Genomic DNA, 20,227 nt, shown 5'->3' on the forward strand with positions numbered 1-20,227 from the left:
TGAACCCAGCGGTGTCCAGGCTACACGTTCGGGGGTCGAAACTGGGCCTCGAGCAAAACTGGGAATCTTAGCCGCTCGGTTGCTGGAACCTCGGTGTGATGTCCAGGTTCTTGGAACCTTGAGCAAAGAATTGAACAAGACACAGAAATAAAGTTGTGAAAGAGCAGTTTACTAGAAGAAAAAGTACACTTCAAAGGGGGAGAAGGGAGCCCAAGCAGAAAGCAGTGGCTCAGGGGTCATGATTAGAAGAGAAAGTACACTCCAATGGGTATGGAGCAGGCAGCAGCTCAAAGGCTTTAAGGCCCAAGGGACCAAAGGCCCTGAATGGCCAGGATTTGAAGTTTTTATCCCTTTTTTTCTCTGGGATGGGCTGCTCCTCTCCTGGCGTGGGACCACTTGACTGACACCTGTGATTGACAAGGGGCTATTACCTCATCTTTTTAGACCGCACATGTTTCTTCCCAGAATTCAGTCTGTTATAATATTAATGAACTTCTGGGCATATGTATGATATTATAATGATGGTATAATGAGGCCCAGGTGAAATGAAGGTTGTTCTGGCCTTTACTGTGCAGGTGCGAGTGGCTGGTATAATCTACTTGGGTATTTTGTACCCATTTGTTTCCTCACAGGGGTAGACGATTACAATGAAAAGGGGAAGTTTTGGATGGAGACGGGAGGTCTTTTGGGCAGTCACATCCTGTGGGTTGTGTTGGATGTGCAGGAATGTGGACACCCGATGCCTATCTCTAACTGCCTGCCTTGTTTTCCCCATGAGAGACGTGATCCCCGTAAAATCTCTGTGGGAAGTTGAGGGACAGGAGGTCTTTTCTTCTGTATCTGCTTCCTGCTAGGCAGGGGCGTAGAGCTGTCCCTACCTATTGGGGGAGTCACAGAACTCTCGCCCTATCTGATCTTGAATTAGAGGAAGGGGTCTTGAGACTGTGTTGGCTTCTTTGGTTGGGACTGGTGATTGTGCTGGTATCCTCTGTATCCCTAAGGCCCCTGAATGAGGAAACATAGATCTTAATTAATAAATTTAAATGTGTTGGCTTAATGAGCTATTGATGCAGGGTGGCTACATGATGGAAAGTCCGTCAGCTCTATGGAGCCTGTGGCCATTCAACCGGTCACTCAGGTGGCATCAATTGTCCAGGAGCTGGGCCCAGAATGGGTTGGAAAGAACATTAGGCTTCAATGATTACAATCAACAAGTATAAATCACAAGTGTTAGGGTAATTACCTAAGCAGGGGGTAGGAGAGTGCTATGCTTCAGGTTAAAAACAATCTATTGTTTATGATTAAGAAACTGATTTATACAATAATTAAGAAGCAGGGGGATAGGAGCTAAAATAAACTGGAAAAAGGAAACTTTAAGGAAAAGGAAACTTAAAATTTCTATAGGAAAGAAAACTTAAAGTTTTTCAGTGGGGGCCTACTTGCTTGGCTCATATCAGAGGGAGTAGAGTCATTCAACAAATATTTATTTCTCTCCTATTACATGCAATCCCACTTTTAGATGCCAGAGACGGAGTGCTGACAAGGCAGCTAATGCTTTACAGAGTGCGTATTATGGGCCAGGCACAACTCTTAGTGTTTTATAAACAATTCCATTTAATTCCCATGGCACCCTGTGAAGTAGGTACTGACATTACTCCTAATCTAAACATGGGTGTCATGCGGGAGACCCTGCTCGCTGCGCCATTTGTCGTGCGGGGCGGCCTGCGGGATCTCTGCTCCCGCTCCCCATATAAGAACGCAGGATATGGTGAGGCCAAAAAGGAACTCCCACGGAGCCATAGGTAGGGGAGTCATACCACTATATTCTCTCTGGCGGCACTATACTCTCACTGGAGGCTGGATCCACACTGTCCGCAAACCACCATCCACGCTTGCCAGCCCAGCCGCCATCTTCTTGCTAGCACCATTCTCTCTCCTCTTCTCCTCCTAGCGTAGCCACAGCAGTTATATTGTGGCCAATGGCTCACCGGTTACAGCTGACTGCCAACCAGCCACAGCTGATGGCCATGCAATCACAGTTGGCCATTTACTACCTGAGCCAGCACCTGTCTATGTGAGGCCGAGAGCCTGGAAACTACTCTCTGGGGCTCCGCCCCCACACTCCACCCCTACAGGCTCTCGCCTCACAATCTACGCGACAAGCTTCTTCCGCGAGGGGACCTGTGCGAGGAGCCTGGGGGTGAATGCAATATCCTGGACACAGCCAGGCTCTCTGGGCACAGCCAGGGTTTCTCAGGGCACCACCAGTACTTCTGGGCACGGCCAGACTTCCTGGACTTCTTAGGGTACCACTAGTTTCCCCTGGCACAGCTAGGATTTCTCAGGGCACTGCCACTCTCTGTGGGCACAGCCACACTTCCTGGACTCAGCCAGGGTTTTCAGGGCACTGCCACAGCCACACTTCCTGGACACAGCCAGGGCTCTCAGGGCACTGCCACTCTCTCTGGGAACAGCCCGACTTCCTGGGCACAGCCAGGGTATCTTCAGGGCTCAGCCAGACTTCCTGGACACAGCCAGGGCTCTCAGGGCACTGCCACTCTCTCTGGGAACAGCCCGACTTCCTGGGCACAGCCAGGGTATCTTCAGGGCTCAGCCAGACTTCCTGGACTCAGCCAGGGCTCTCAGGGCACTGCCACTCTCTCTGTGCCTCTCGGGGTACCCTGCTGAACAACAGCGACTCACAATCAAGGTGCTTACATATTCTCAATGGCGGCCAGTCAAGAGACAAAAGCAAATATCCCCCAGTTCCACTAACAACAGTTCCCAAACAAACAGTCAAGCGGTCCATTAAATTAGGGATGGAAGGCAATTCCCCATAGTCCATAGTCATTCACCAGGGCTGTCCTGGGGGTGAGGGACGACCTTGACCTCACCCTCATCTCCCACAGAGGACTCAGCAAGCGTTACCTCCTGGGACTACAAGTCCTGCATCTGGGCTGCCTGAGCAGGAACTTCCCTGGCCCACAGGGCTGCAACGACCTTCGCTTTCTCTGGCCTGTGCTGGTTGGGGAACCGTCCACATCTTTTCACCTCTCCACGGGGCTCCATCTCTCCAGCAGCTGCATGGCTTTTCCTGTGCTGGTGGGAGAACCGTCCACGTCCTCCCACCCCTCCACGGGGGTCCAGCTCTCCGGCAGCTGCTCCTCCTGGTCTTCCTGAGACTGAGTGTTCATATACACAAACTGCTCCACCGTCCTTCGGGGAGCTTTGGCCGGCACCATACCCTGCTCGCTGCGCCATTTGTCGTGCGGGGCGGCCTGCGGGATCTCTGCTCCCGCTCCCCATACAAGAATGCAGGATATGGTGAGGCCAAAAAGGAACACCCACAGAGCCATAGGTAGGGGAGTCATACCACTATATTCTCTCTGGCGGCACTATACTCTCACTGGAGGCTGGATCCACACTGTCCGCAAACCACCATCCACGCTTGCCAGCCCAGCCGCCATCTTCTTGCTAGCCCCCATTCTTCTCCCTTCCCTCTCTCTAGCGTAGCCACAGCAGTTATATTGTGGCCAATGGCTCACCGGTTACAGCTGACGGCCAACCAGCCACAGCTGATGGCCATGCAATCACAGTTGGCCATTTACTACCTGAGCCAGCACCTGTCTATGCGAGGCCGAGAGCCTGGAAACTACTCTCTGGGGCTCCGCCCCCACAATGGGGAAACTGAGGCTCTGCGAAGCTAATGTGTCCAAGATCATGCAACCAGTAAGTGGGGTTGGAGAGCTCTGATCCCAACAGTATGACTCCAGAGCTCATGTTCTTAACCACTGTATTTGGCAAGATTCTCCAGAGAAACAGAACTAATAGGATATATATATATATATATATATATATATATATATATATATATATATATATATATATATATATGGAGAGAGAGAGAGTGTGGCTCAGGTAGTAGATGGCCATCAGCTGTCACTAGTTGGCCATCAGCTGTAACCAGTTAGCTGTTAGCCACTAATATAGCTGCTGTGGCTACACTAGGGGGTTGGTAGGTTGGCAGAGAAGTGGACATTGGATTGCGGCCCTTGCTTCCTGTGTCTCCAACCCAGGAGCCAGCAAGAACACAGTGGTATGACTCCCCTATCAATGGATCCATGTGTGTTCCTTTTGGGCCTCACCATATCCTGTGTTCTGGTGCAGGGAGCGGGACCAGAGTCCCTGCATGACAGATAGATACTAGAGAGAGAGGGGGGTGGGGAGGAGAGAGAGTGTTCTGCAGGGTAGGACAGCAGGTTATAGACCTAGGGAAGAACAGCGGTCCACATTGAATGGTGTTGTGCCAGCAGAATCCCTTCTGTCTTTGTTCCATTCAGGCCCCTCACCTGATTGGATGAGGCCCTCCCACATTACAGAGGACAAACTGTTTTACTCAATGTCCACTAATTTCAATGTTAATCTCATCCAAAAAACAGAAACATCTTGAGTAATCTTTGACCAAGTATCTGGGCACTGTGGCCCAGCCAAGTGGACACAGAAAATTAACCATCACAACCACTGTTGTGGGGTGATTTGTGTCCCCTCCAAAAGATATGCTAAAGTCCCAACCCCAGAGGGACTTTTTTTGGACAGAGGATATTGCAAGTATAATTAGTTAAGATAAAGTGCTACTCAAATACAGCAGGATCTTAATCCAATATCATGTCCTTATAAGAAGAGGAGAGAGAGGGTGTCATGCGGGAGACCCTGCTTGCTGCACCATTTGTCGTGCAGGGCGTCCGGTGGGGTCTCTGCTCCCGCTCCCCACATAAGAACGCAGGACATGGTGAGGCCAAAAAGGAACACCCACGGAGACATAGATGAGGGAGTCATACGACTATATTCTCGCTGGCGGCATCCGCCTCTCTGCAATCCGCTCTTGCTAGCTCAGCCACCATCTTCTTGCTAGCCCCCATTCTTTTCTCTTTCTGCCAGCATAGCCACAGCAGCCATACCAGTGGGCAATGGCTCACCGGCCGCAGCCCACGGTCAACCAGCCACAGCTGATGGCCATCTATCACCTGAGCCAGCACCCATCCACGTGAGGCCGAGAGCCCGGAAACTACTCTCTGGGGCTCTGCCCCCACAGAGGGAAACTGGCCTTGTGAAGACACAGAGACACAGGAGAATGCCTGTGAAGATGGCGTCAGAGATGGGCATTATGGCCACAAGCCCAGGGATGTCTGAGGCCACTGGAAACTAGAAGAGACAGGAAGGATCTGCCACATGGCCCTGCCCACACCTTGATTTGGCTTCTAGCCTCCAGGACTGGGAAAGAACAGGTCTGTATTGTTTTAAGCCACGCAGTCTGTGGTATTTTGTTATGGTGACCATCGGGAACTACTACAATCACTGTGCTATGGGGCATCTCAGCAACCCTCCCTCAGGGAGTCGACATTCTTGGAGAGAGGAGGGGCAGGCAATCATCACACTAGACATAACAGACTCTTTCAGGGCTAAGTTTGTTGGGGGAGGATTTCACGCAGCTGGTGGCCACCTTTCCTGTTCTATTGATCAGGTTTGCTCAGAAAACCAGACCCTTTAGAACAGGGGTGTCCAAACTGCTTCCAACGTTTTTCACCAAGGGCCATATGCAGTAAAATACACAAACAGCTGGGCCACTCACTCGAGGTGAAGTACGTATTGTCTCACCTGGTTTATTTAAGTAAACTAAATATATTTTTGGAATTTGCTGCGGGCCAATTAACAATGGATCATGGGCTGCAGTTGGCCCGTGGGCTGCAGTTTGGACACCCCTGCTTTAGAAGATATGTATTATCAGGGATTTATTATAGGTATTTGACCTTTTGCAATCGGAAGATCTAGCTAAGCAGTCTATATGACCATGCTGTTTCTGGGTCTGGTACAAAAACCTCAAATCTGCAGGGGAGGTCATTAAGAAGAAAAGATGGACATGAAGTGGGAAAGCAAAGATAAACTGAAACCTGCAAGGTGAGTTACTTGGCAGAGGTCAGACAGCTAGGGGGTGGCAGAATAGACTCAAGGTTACCTACTTCCTACTTAGGGTCTTTCCCATTACTCCATCATAGCATTTTTTACAAGCCTAGAAATGTTTTTCTTCCAAAAGAAACCCAAAATATGCTCAAACTTTTAGCAAATTTATCATAATGTTTACAAAAGGCAAATAATAGGACTTAATTATGAAGTGTACTACAGAGTAGTTGAGAATTTAATACTCTGACTTCAAGAGCTCATCATTCAATGTCATGGCTCATAACTGGAGCAAACATTTATAATAAAAAAAAATACCCACCAAAGGTCTAATAGTGGGGAAAACAAAAAAACTGTAAACAGATTTACATTTAGGAAATAGGTGTATATGAGGTCTGCCAATGAAGTTCATGAAGTCATCCCAGAAAAAATGCTACACCCTTCATTGCTGAATATCACTACAGTCACCTTCAAAGTACTCCCCTTGGGAAGCTATGCACCGACGCCAGCGCCTAGTCCACCCTTCAAAGCAATTTTGCAACTCTTTTTCTGGAATGGCCATCAGAGTTGTTGTCGTATTACCCTTGATGTCCTGAATGTCATCAAAATGTCTTCCTTTCAATATCTCCTTTATCTTCAGGTAAAGAAAGAAGTCCTTGGGGGCCAGATCAGGTGAGTGGGGAGGGTGTTCCAATACAGGTATTTGTTTACTGGCTAAAAACTCCCTCATAGACAGTGCCGTGTGAGCTGGTGCATTGGTTGCAACGTTTGTGAAATGAATTGTCAGACCTCATGTGTGCGTGTGTATATGAATATTATTCAGATATGTAAAAGAATGAAATTTTGCCATTTATGACAACATGGTTGGACCTTGAGGGCACTCTGCTAAGTGAAATAAGTCAGACACAGAAAGACAAATACTATTTGATCTCTCTTATATGTGGAACTTAAAAAATATAAATATAAATATTATATATATATATATAATATATATATATAATATATATATATATATATATATATATATATATATATATATATATACATATCAAGCTCATAGATACAGAGAACAGATTGGTGGTTTTAGAGGTGAGATGAGGAGATGAGGAGTAGGAGAAATGGGTGATCTTTTTTTTTTTTAGTCTAAATCAATTGAATTATAATAGAACATGTTTTAAATGAAACATAAAGCAAAATTATTCTTTAAAAGAGTAAAACAAAAATCTCGATGCACATCTGAACTAGGTATCCCTTCTCAGCACAACCAATGTGACTGCTGGTTGAGTACATTCAAAGAAAGTATAAAGTCAGTGGTTTTAGAATTTGAGGAAGTTCTGAATCCATGTTATGAAATTGCATGTCTGACTTTTGGTCCCTATCTAACCTCTGCTTCATTTACCCCCATCCCTCAACCTCAGCTTTTATGCAACAATAAGGCAGGTTTAGGACCAGATGGTTCCTGTCTAAGCATAACAGTTCTTAGATCCATAATTTGGTTGGTTTAGCATTAGGTTAATCAGGCTTCTGGCTTCTAAGTCGATTGCATATATTGGTGCAAGTGACTGTTACTAAGTACCAAACCATGGCCTCTTACCCCTCCCTTTCCCTCCCTGGCTTTTTTAACCCAATTTATTCCTGCAGAACCTGTGTTCTTTCCCATCCTTTCATCCACTGAATCAACATTTATTGAGCTCCTACAATGTTCCAGATACTGTGATAAGCATTGGGATGCAGAAATGGAAATGGCACGACTGTGGTCCTTTAGGGGTTCATAGATTCATCACCAACTATTCCTAACACTGTCTGCATTTTAGGTAGCAATAAAGCGCAGTAGTAACTGAGTCTGGGCTTGGGAGTCAGACTGCCTGGGTTCAAATCCTGGCTTTATTTCTTACTGGCCATATGACTTTGGGCAATCTGACAAATTTTTTTGGATGTCATCTGTAAATTATGACAGTGATGATGACCGTAAAAATAGGTAGCATTTATTGTATCCTTACTAGGTGCTAGGACTGAGACTCCTGCATGCGGATCACCTCCTTTAATCCTTACCAAATCCCTGGGAAGCAGTTACTTTTATCATCCCCTTTATATATGGAAGTTGGGTTTAGGAAGTTAGATTACTTACTTACTAGCAAAAGTGAGTGTTGGTGGTGAGCAGCTCCATGTGAGTAGCCCTGAGCCCATCTGACCAGGCCCACTGGTCTCTGAGGTCCAAAAGGCACACTGAGAACCAATGCAAACTACAAAACCTGGTGGCCAGGGTATGTAAACTAAACACATGCCTCCCGCCTGGGGGAATGACAGCTTCCCTGTGATTACCGCACTGTGAAAAAATGTTAGCCTTCAGAAAGGTTTCCTCCCTTCCCACGCTGTTAGTGCTCACACAGAGGTCCAGCATGCTCCAAGCTTGTCTGGGATGCTGGCGGGGCCATGAAAAGAACCCACTCCCCCCAGAGGCGCAGACCATGTTTTTGAGCTCTAGGCTGCTGGCACACACCTCCTGCTCAGGCACCAGTCACGGGATTTATTGTGCTCAGGAGTGTCATCCCGCAAACATGTCCTGGGATCTGACACTGACAAACATGTTTCCTGGAGGAAAATATAGGCTACTACACAATAGGGAAGGGAGGGAGGGAGGGAGGGAGGGAGGGAGGGAGGGAGGGAGGGAGGGAGGGAGGAGGGAGGGAGGGAGGAAGGAGAGGAAAAGGGAAAAGAGGGAATGGAGGGGAGGGAAAGAAATGGAGGTGGGAGAGGGACAGAGCATATCAGAAGGCAGAAGCCTGTAAAAGGTTCTGCCCCACCCCTGGGCCTTTTAAAATAGCAATCATTGAGCTGACCTAGAGTATGAAAACTCACAGTTTGGAGTGGATGTTTCCTGTGCGGTGGAAGGAGGGCCCTGAGCTTGCAGACAGCTTGCTCCTGCAGGGGCTGTGACAGGGGCAAAAGGAAGAGGAGACAGTGTGGTAAGAAAAAGCCAGAATTCCACACAGCAAGGCTGACCTTCCTCTCTCTGCCTTTGGCTATAGAAACAGTTCCTATGTGGCCACAGCTGTACACCAGAGCAGTGCCACACAAGTGTGAGCGCTGGCTGGAGCTGGTCTGAGGATTCTTAGTTACCAGTCAGTGACAAGGTACTATGACAGCATTAGACACTTGAATCGTGATCTAACACTGCTGAGACCCACGTGTGATCACTGGACTCCTCACTGGTCGTGGCATAGACCCATTTGGGGGTCGCTGAACTTGACCTGTGGAGTAGCCTGAGCTATGTATTACTTGTGCACAGTCACACCACGTCCTAGATTGTGAGAGTTTGACAAGCACTGTCGAAGAGGTGGTTAATATGCCTCCATGGCCACTAAGTTACTGTGTCTCTCTGAGCCTTTTTCCCTGTTTGCAAACTGGTGAACCTATGTCCTAGGGGCTTTTGGAAGATTGATGAGGTATGCATGTCAATTCTTTAGCATAGTAGCTGGCAAAGGGTGTGCACTCAGTACAAGCCAGCTCTTGAAACTTGGTCATGGTGAACAGACAGAGCTTTCAACTTGGCTTAGAGCAAAGCGTCTCAGCACCACAGATGTCTGAGGAAGCAAGCTCAGTCCCCCTGACTTGACCCAGAGCAAGGCAACAATATCTCCAACCGCAAGACAGAGGGGCTGGTCACCGCCAGGGATGGAGATGGTGAAACTCAACAGTGAATTGATGGGGATGGAAAGCCTCAGGGCCTCAAGGGCTCCGAGAGACAGTAATAAAATTTAAAATCAATTGGGGAGCTGGCAGCAAACTGAGGGCGGGTGGGGGCAGGAATGCAATGTCTCCATGCTGGGAGCAGGCAGACAGCTGGGGGCGCCCCGCTGGGTAGCAGACAGCTGAGCATCCAGGGGAAGGCTTCTGGGAGGCTGCAGTTTGGCGGACAGCCTGTCTCCCGGGCCAGCCTCCCCACGGATGTGGGAAAACATGTGGGAAATGAGGCTGCGAAGGAGAAAGACCTGGACTCCAGCACCGAGCTGATGTACTCATTCAGCCTGGGAAGTACATTTTACAGCATTGATTTCAGCTGCATTTTTAATGGACAGGCAACAGAGTCTGGGACAGGGTTATGGACAGAATGTTTCTGTTCCCCCAAATTCATATGCTGAAGCCCTGGCCCACAATGTGATGGCATGAGGAAGTGGGAAATAATTGAGTTTAGATAGGGTCATGAGGGTAGGGCCCCCATGATGAGATTAATGTCCTTACAAGAAGAGGAAGGCACCAGGATTCTCTGTCTCTGCCATGCGAGGACACAGCAAAGAGGTGGCCGTCTGCAAGCCAGGATGACAGCTCTCATCAGGAACTGCATCTGCCAGCACCTTGACCTTGGAACTTTGAGACGTAATAAATGTTTGTCATGTAAGCCTCCAAGTCAATGACACTTTGTTATAGCAACCTGAACTGGCTAAGACACACAGAGATTCAGTCTTTGTCCGCTGAGGGTTATACTGATTTATGCACCTGTGCACACACTTCCTGAGCCCCCTGATGTACCAGGGACCCTAGGAAATAGGACAGGTGAGAAAATAAGTTTTTGTTCCTAACGAGCTCACATGTTACAGAGGAGACAGGTAGATTAGCAAGCAGCCTCCAGAGTTCCAGGTGCAGCAAAGGCTTCCTGAGGCCCAGAGGGGCGGGGAGGGAGCTCTGCCTGGGGTGCAGGGGGCCGGGAAGTGCTGCTGAAGAGATGCCAATTCTTGCCTGCTCATACCTGTTCTCAGGACATGGTGGGCAGTGGACTCATGGCGGCTGCTGCCGTGACGTGTGCTGAAGAGAAAAGTGGGTCAATGAAACTCTTTTAGGAATTTTTGTAGTAAGTGCAGGAATGAAAGCTCCAAAGGTCCATGAAAGCTAAAGAAAGGAAGAAAATAGAGGAGAGGCCTAGAGTGAAGGAAAAAGGCTGAGAGAATGCGTGTGTGCTTGTGTGTACATGTATGTATGTGAGAGAGAGAGAGAGAGAGAGAGAGAGAGAGAGAGGGGGGGGGAGAGAGAGAGAGAAGGAGAGAGAGGGAGAGAAGAGGGGGGAGACAGAGAGGGAGAGAGGGAGAGAAGAGAAGGGGGAGAGAGAGGGAGAGAGAGGGGAGAGAAAGAGAGTGGGAGAGAAGGGGGAGAGGGAGAGAGAGAGGAGAGAAGCAGAGAGAGAGGAAGAGAGAGGGAGAGAGGGAGGGAGAGGGAGAGAAGAGGGGGAGAGAGGGAGAAAAGAGGGGGGAGAGGGAGAGAGAGAGAGAGGAGAGAGAGAGAGAGAGCCTAATTTTGAGATCTTTAGACCCAGTGCTATGGTTCTGCTCCCTTGGGGCATAGCTATATTTAGCTCCTATCTTTGAATCTTGCATAAATTAAAGTGGGTAACTTTTACTAGTGGATCGTTCTCTGTTTCTAACTATCCAGAGTCCTAACTACACTCTAGGAGTGATCTGGAAAGGCAACACGGGCTCACATATATTCAACTGTACTGTCTTAGCCAAAGAGAAAATGAAGATTACAATTTAAACATTGCAGCTTGAAGTCACTCTTCTGCATATGCCCACGAGCCCTGGGCTGAGTGTGTCACAGGGGACGTGACCCTGTCTGTCCCTCCGTGGCCATGAACTTCAGTTGTTGTGAGCACATTACTGAGCTGAGTGTGCTTGTTGTATCAGTTAACAGTGTAAGCTTCAGGGACAGGAGGAATAGAGGGGAAGGAGTGAATAATTAGCAAGAGAATGAATGAGCATCCTGTTTCCATTTCTATTGCCAAGGCTGAATGAACATTTATTTCAACTGAGGTGCTTGGTGAATGAAAGCCACATGTAAGTGAAGTGTGTTGATTTCATGATCTACTCTTTAGAGGAAAAACACTCAGATTCAGCCTATAATTTGAAGAACTGAAGCCAGTAATTAACTCATAATGCTTAAACTAACAAACAGCTTCCTTATAAGCAAAGTGTCAACTGAACCTGGATTCGTGAAGTCATTACTTGTTCTTCTTGGCTTTATGTTCAGTCCAGACCCATCAGATAAATAAATATATTGCATCATGTCCAACATTACTTCTTTTTCAAAGATAAATGGCAAAGATTAAAGCCTAAACCTAATAAAGTATACCTGGATTGTTGGGGAATGGGTGGAAAGAGAGGAGCGAATTCAGAAATCAGAAGGGTCTTAGGGTTTCCAGGTGAATCAGTCCACTAGAATTACAAACATTTTCTTTAAGCTGTGTAGGGACAGGGGGCAGAGAGGTGGCCAAGTGCATTCTATGCCCATTTTAAACTCATTAAATGAAAACCATGTCAACGGTTGCCTTGTGAGCCAGGCAGTGCCCATAATTTAACAGCTGGAGAGGTGTGAGCCCAGCCCTTCTGCAGACAGTCTTCTCCCCAGTGTATTTGCTCAGGCTGACGGCCTGCAGAGGCTTCACTCAAACACGTGGAGACGCGGCTCTGGCCCTGCTCAGTAGCCTGTAAGGAAGGTCTCTGGAAACCTCTGGGATCCAGCAGAGAATAGCTAAGCAGCCCCGAGCAACATACACATTTATCTTAAATTTCAAGATTTAAGTCAAGCCTAAGCCTGAATTATCCTCATCTGTTAAATTAACAGTCAAGCAATACATATTCATTTTCCTGCAGAAGGGGTCCAGAATATGCCACCCCAAAATATGTCACCTTGGCAGAAGGATTATTTTGAGCTGAAGGCAACTGAGAGTCAACAGATGCAGGAAGAGGCTTTCTCTGCACTCCCCTTATCTGCCTAAAAGCAGGGCATAAAACTCCCTTTGTGTAGATGCTTCCCCAGTACCAGAAAAAAAAGAGTGACTCTTATCACTGGAGACTGGTAGTTGACACCAGGATGAGTCTCCATAAACAGACCTTGCTAAAATAATCCTTCTCTTCCATTAGTTCTCTCATGTATTTCCCAGTCACTGCCCAGCAGTTTATCATCCCTTGAAGCCCAAACGCTCCTTTGAGTTTTACTTCTTCTGTTAGCAGGTTGCCTTTTGTTAGTTAGTTCACAGGTCCGCAAGGCACTAAGCAGAAGAGGGTGGAAGAAAAGCTTTTCCTCCCTGACTGCCACAGTGCTGACCTCAAAACTGAAGTGATGCTTGCTCACTTAAAGGGATGAATGTAAAAGGACTCCCTACCCATTAGGAGCTATGAGAGCAAGAAAGTCCCAGGAAATGTCAGTCTGTCTTTACAAGAAGGCAAACATGTTTAAAGACCGATACTATCAAGTGATGGCATGGATGTGGCACGATAGGCACTCTTGCAACTCTTGGTGAGCACATAAATTTGGTGAGCTCTTTTTGGAAGGGAGTTTGGAAGGCATTATCAAAACTGAACATGTGCAAACTTTTGATGCAGCAATTCCACTTCTAGGAACTTCTAAAGCCATCGTGCACATGTTCACCAGGCCAACATTGAGGCTTTTATCACGGCACTGTTTTTAAAGCAACACCCTGAAATCACCCAAATATCCACAGGGGGAAGTGGCTCCCAGCACTCAGTAGAAAGAAAAAGTAAACCTCCATATCCCACTGAGGGAAGATTTCCAGGATACTGACGGCATTTAAATGGCAAGTCGCAGATGGAGACAAAGATTTCTTAAATAGATCACAATAAAGCACAATCTTAAAAGGAAAAATTGATAAATTGAACTTCATTAATATTTAGAACTTCTATTCGTTGATAAATAACATTGAAAGAACCCATAATTCTATCAAATCATGAAGGATAAACAAAATGTGGTCTATCTATACAATGGACTATTATTTGGCAAAAAAAAAGAAAAAGAAAGAAAGGAAATTGACACATGCTACAGTATGGATGAACCTTGAAAACATGATGCTAAATGAAAGAAGCCAGTCACAAAACGCAGCATATTGTCTGATTCCATTTATATGAAATGCCCAGAACAGGCAAATCCATAGACCAGAAGGCAGATTAGCAGTTGCTAGGGGGAGCGGGGAATGGGAGTTATGGATATGGGATTTCCTTTTGGGGTGATGAAAATATTCTGGAATTAAACAGTGGTGATGGTTGCCAAACTTCATGAATATGGTGAAAAGCCCTGAATTGTATGCTTTAAACAGATGACTTTTATGGTATATGAGTGATGTCTCAATTTTTTAAATTGCGTTAAAAAAAGACAACATTAAGAGCATAAAAAGGCAAATCACAGACTGAGAAAATATTTACAATATGATGAAAGATTCATATTACAAATATTAAAGAGTTCCTACAAACCAGTAAGTAAAAGGCAGACAACCCAGTTTGAAACAATTGGTGAAAGACTTTAACAGGCACTTTCCCACAGTGACAATACGAATGACCACCACCTTCAGTCATCAGGGCACTGCACATTATAACCTCAGTGAGATTCCCCCGCCTGTGGCCAGAGGCCAGCAATTAACAGCAAGTGCTGGTGAGGATGTGAGCGCCTGGTCCTTCCTGCAGTGCCGTGGGAATGCAGGCTGGTGCAGTTGCTTTGGAAAACTATTCGTCAGTATCTTCCAAGGCAAAATACAGACCTACCGTAGCAATTCTTCTCCTCGGTGTGTACATAACAGAAATGAGTGCACATGTCCACCCTCTGACGTTCTGAAGGGTGTTCACAGCAGCTTTGTTCATAATAGTCCCCAGATAGAAACAAACCACGTCTTGCAATTGGAGAGTGGATAAACAATGGACTACTACTTAGGAATAAAAATGGAAAAACAAAGGAAACAAACAACAACTGGATAAACTTCCCAGACAATATTTAAGTGAAAAGTCAATCACTAAACAGTACATACGAAATGACTCCATTTACAGGAAGTTTAAGAAAAGGCTAAATGATCTATGATGATAGGTGTCAGAATAGTGGTAACTTTTATAGAAAAGAAGTGATTGGAAAGGGGCAGTAGGGAGCCTTCAAGGTTACTGCAAATGTCCAATGTCTTATTCTGGGCGGTAGTCATTGGGTGTGTGCATATGTGAAAAAATTCATCAAGTTGTGTCACGCACAAGTAATAAAAAATATGTAGATCCTTATCAAAATCCCAGCTATCTTTTTTGCAGAAAATGACAAGCTAATCCTAACATCCATATGGGAAATGCAAGGCACTCAAGATAGTCAAAATACTTTTGAAAAAGAAAAACAAGTTTGAAGGACTCAGACCAATTTCAAAACTTACTACAGTTATAGTAATCAAGACAGTGTGGCATAAGGAAAAACATAGGTTAATAGAGAGTTCAGAAATAAACCTACATTTATGGTCAATTGATTTTTGACAAAGGTGCCAAGATAATTAAAATGGAAAAGAACAGTTAGTACAACAGATAGTGTTGGAACGACTGGATATCTTTATGCAAAAGAACGGAGTTGGACCTTTTCATTACACTGTGTAAAGGGAAACACCTGTTTTCCTTTCTATGTAGAGAAAACCCCAGTTCTTCGCTTCTGTGTCTTTCTTTATCTTGTGTGTTTCCTTTACCTTCACAGAGAACACTTCTCTTCTGACACTTCTGGTCACCAAATGTGAGGACGCTTTTCCCTACACAACTGTGTGTCCTACAATTTAACTCAATTCTGACATTACCGTGCTTCCCCCAAAATAAGACCTAACTGTAAAATAAGTCCTAGCATGATTTTTTCAGGAGGACATCCCCTGAACATAAGCCCTAATACATCTTTTGGAGCAAAAATTAATATAAGACCTGGTCTTATCTTTGGGGAAACATGGTATTTATTCAGAGATAGTGTCAGATCTTACAGCTTAAGGACTCAGTCCGATAAGTCTACCCCCCACCACACTTCAAATGCCAATCATAAGAAGTAGGTCTCTAGGTAACCCACAATTTCTGTTCATTTTGGCTACAAATTAGAGGTTCCCACAACCCCCTCCTCAGATTCAGTTAATTTGTTAGAGTGGCTCACAGAACTCAGGGAAACATGTTTACCAGTTTATTATAGAATAAAGGATAGAGATGAGCAGCCAGATTAAGAGATATATATAGGGCAAGAACTCGAAGGGTCTTAAGCATGAGAGCTTCTGTCTTTGTGGAGTTGGGGTGCATCAACCTCCCAGTGGATGTGTTCACTCACGTGGAAGCTCTCTGCACACCCTACTACTGAGATTGTATGGAGGCTTCTTCATACAGACATGATCAATGTTAAGGCCTTCCTCCGCCTGTGGAGGATGGGGAGTGGGGATGAAACTTTTGAGCCTCTAATCATGGCTGGGTCTTTCTGGTCAGCCTCCATCCAGAAGTCACCCAGTGTTGCCTCCTTAGAACAAAAGAGGTTCCTACTGCTCTCATCACTTAGGAATTTACAGGGGCTCTTAGGAGCTCTGTACCAGGAACTGAGGGCAGAGGCCAATATGCATATTTTTCTATTATCTCCACACACCATATACAAAAATTCACTGCAGATGGATTACAGACCTAAGTATAAGAGCCAAAGCTATAAAACTCTAAGAAGAAAATATTGGAGGAAATCTTTATGACCTTGGGTTAGTAGGCAAAGCCTTTTTAGATATGACACCAAAAGCATAAGTGACAAAAGGAAAAAGATGAAGTGGACTTCACCGAAATTAAAGACATTTGTGCTTCAAAGGAAAAAAGTAAAAAGATAACTCACAAAACTGAAGAAAATATTTGCTATTTAATAAGGGACTTGGATCAAAAATATATTAGGAACTCTTACAACTAAATAATAAAAAGACAAATAACCAATTATAAATAGACAAAGGATCCAAAGAAAATACACAAATAGCAAACAAGCACATAAAAAAATGGTCAATGTCATTAGCCATTAGGAAAACGCAAATGGAAACTCCAATGACGTACCGCTGTGCACCATGGAATAGGCTGGTACCGACAGGACAGAGAGCGTTGGTGAGCATGTGGGGCATCCTCATACGGTTAACACAGAGGATTGTATAAGAGGTATCTCAAGAAGGCTGTTAAACCATATGTAGAGTATTATTTCACACATTATACAGAAAACAGTACACCTATGCATATGTCGGTGCATGGATTTGGGTGTAAATGGCCACGAGAAGGCAGCTTGGGTAAGTGTATCCAGAACTCTGAAGTCACTTCTTCTGGGAGTGAAGGGGAGTTTGGCCACTTTGGTTTGTGTGCTTTTGCTTTATTTCATTATTATGCAACAAGTATGTTATTCTGTATGACTTGTGAAATAAAACAAAGTTTGGGGGGAAAATTGCCAACAGGCAGTATCCAAGTTGTCTGCAGGTAGCACAGATATTTAGAGGAGGAAGTCATTATCATGTTCTGACAAAATGAAGGCAGAAAGTTTATGGAAAAGCTATTTGATTTGGAGCTGGAAGGTTGGGTGTAACTTGCCTGGCTTGGCAAGAAAAAAATTGAGAGTTCTAGAATTCTCAGATTCTAAGCAATCCAGTTCTTTCCCAAGAGAAAGAAATTCTCAGTACAGCCGTAATAGTATTGTCTTTTTCCTTGCTGATTCTGTTCTTTGCCTCGTTGTCCAATGAGACCTCATAATTGGGTGAAAGTATCTTTCAGAACTGTCTGCAGCCTGGAATTGTGGCTTCCTCTACAAAGAGTTGCTAGATAGAGATAGAAGCACATGTTTGATTTCACCACCTAATTCATCCTTAGCTTGATCTTTGGGGTGGTTCAAGCTGACATCTCCAATTAGCTTGGTTTTCACAGCTCATGAAAAGCCCAGCTTTGGGACGGCTAGTTGGCTCAGTGGTTAGAGCGCAGTGCTCATAACACCAACATCGCCGGTTCGATTCCCACATGGCCAGTGTAAGCTGCACCCTCCACAACTAGATTGAAACAACTGCTTGACTTGGAGCTGATGGGTCCTGGAAAAACACACTGTTCCCCAATATTCCCCAATAAAAATTAAAAAAAAAAAAAAGTCCAGCTTTGCCTCTAAAGTGTCCAAATGCAGGGGAAGAGTTGACCAATATATATTGTGTCCTACATCTATATGTGTCCTATTGCATATGTATATTAGGTCCTAATGTAGGAGATGCAATCTGAGTCATCAAAATTCCAGTTTATGATTACTGGACATTTTGATCACGTTACTTGTCCTCTGGGGGTGGGAGTAAAATGCAATTACAAATTCACGGAGCCCTTGGGTAGAGGGATAGGATTCAGATGACCACCTCCAGTCCTTGCCTTCAGAACAGGAAAAACATTAATAAAACGAGCCGGGCCAGTCGTGCCAAAATATTTCTTGAAAACTTAGTCAGCCTCCCGAGCACGGACTTGCTGGGGTCAGAGCGTTGTCTCAGCTCCACCAAGCCAGGAATGCAGCCAGCATGACTGTCCTTCCTTTCAATTTAAAATTAAATCTTTGGTTGTTTGCCTGAACTAATTGTTCAATTTGCAAAATAAACCCTATGCTGTAACTGGTTCCAGTTGTGGCATGTGTTTTTATTAGTAGCAAAGAAAAATTACTTAAACATTTCATGCACAGACTGAAAGATGCTTTGGTTTTCTTTCAGAGATGAAGGCATTTCTAAGTACTTGTCCGAGAAGCTGGATTACATTTCTTCTTCCTCGGACCTCTTGGTTGACATTAGTGAAGACAGTATGAACAGGGTGCTGTGTACTCTGCAAGGACATCGCCACCCACCTTAACTGTATTTTAAGGGTGTAATGCAGGGCAGCCTGCGGGGTATCTGGTCACGCTCCCCACATAACGCAGGATATGGTGAGGCCAAAAAGGAACACCCACGGAGCCATAGGTAGGGGAGTCATACCACTATATTCTCTCTGGCGGCACTATACTCTCACTGGAGGCTGGATCCACACTGTCCGCAAACCACCATCCGCGCTTGCCAGCCCAGCCGCCATCTTCTTGCTAGCCCCATTCTCCTCTCCTCTTTCTGCTAGCGTAGCCACAGCAGTTATATTAGTGGCCAATGGCTCACTGGTTACAGCTGACGGCCAACTAGCCACAGCTGATGGCCATGCAATCACAGTTGGCCATTTACTACCTGAGCCAGCACCTGTCTATGTGAGGCCGAGAGCCTGGAAACTACTTTCTGGGGCTCTGCCCCCACAAAGGGCCTTTGATCAAAGAGGAAGAAAACAATCAAACTAGTCAGTATCACACTCACTGCTTGGTTCCCCACTGGAGGGCAGCCAGTCTATCATCTCACAAACACACTAACCACCTTAGGCACTGATGAGTTCAAATTAAGTCACGATTACAAAAATTCATTTTTCCCAATTCTTGGTGTGGGGACAGAGCCCCAGAAAGCAGTTTCCAGGCTCTCGGCCTCACATAGAAAGGTGCTGGCTCAGGTAGTAAATGGCCGTCAGCTGTGATTGCATGGCCATCAGCTGTGGCTAGTTGGCCGTCAGCTGTAACCAGTGGGCCATTGGCCACTAATATAACTGCTGTGGCTACGCTAGCAGAAAAAAATGGGGGCTAGCAAGAAGATGGTGGCTGAGCCTGCAAGCGGAACAGTGAGGGTTGAGAATTGTGTGGCTCCTGTTTCCTGTTTCTCCAACCCAGCCACTGGCGAGAATATAGTGGTATGACTCCCCTATCTATGGCTCCGTGGGTGTTCCTTTCTGGCCTCTCCATGTCCTGCATTTTTATGTGGGGAGCGGGAGCAGAGACCCTGCCTGGCACCCTGCATGACAAATGGCACAGCGAGCAGGGTCTCCCACATGACACTTGGCTGTTGTCACTTTTCCATTCCATGCAAATTGATACAAAGAAATTCTTGCTCACATTCCTTTCAAGTTGTTAATACAAGATAATACCTCAACATTTAAGACTTAAGATCTTACCATCCTATCTTTATGAATAATGCTACAACTTAAAGTAAATATTGGGAGTTATTTGAGTGAGAACAGCAACTCTTCATAAATATAGCCTGAACAAGATTGTTAAACCATCAGTTAATCTTTATATTCAAGGCAAATAAAAGGAAAGAGAAGATTTGTAGATAAATTATTTTCTCCATGGCCAGAAGTGAAGTGTGTACAATAAAGCACATATTGCCCAAACAACAAGAATAAATCAATTTGTTTTTTTCTTATATCCTGTGTTTATCAAAGTAGGGTCTTATTTGACAAGCACTCTATTCTAATGTAAACAGTATAAAGATGAACACAATTCTGCTTGCTCACAATTAATATATTTGGGAAATCAACTCTGAATCATTTAGGCAAATCATTCCACTATATTCATGGTAAGGACAAATTTTCACCTTCTTTTCTGGATTATAGACAGATTTTCACTTCCATTACCCTAAATAAGT

Source organism: Rhinolophus sinicus, chromosome 5 (genome assembly GCF_057876585.1).
Source record: "Rhinolophus sinicus isolate RSI-liver-muscle chromosome 5, RSI-T2T, whole genome shotgun sequence".
NCBI classification, from domain to species: Eukaryota; Metazoa; Chordata; class Mammalia; order Chiroptera; family Rhinolophidae; genus Rhinolophus; species Rhinolophus sinicus.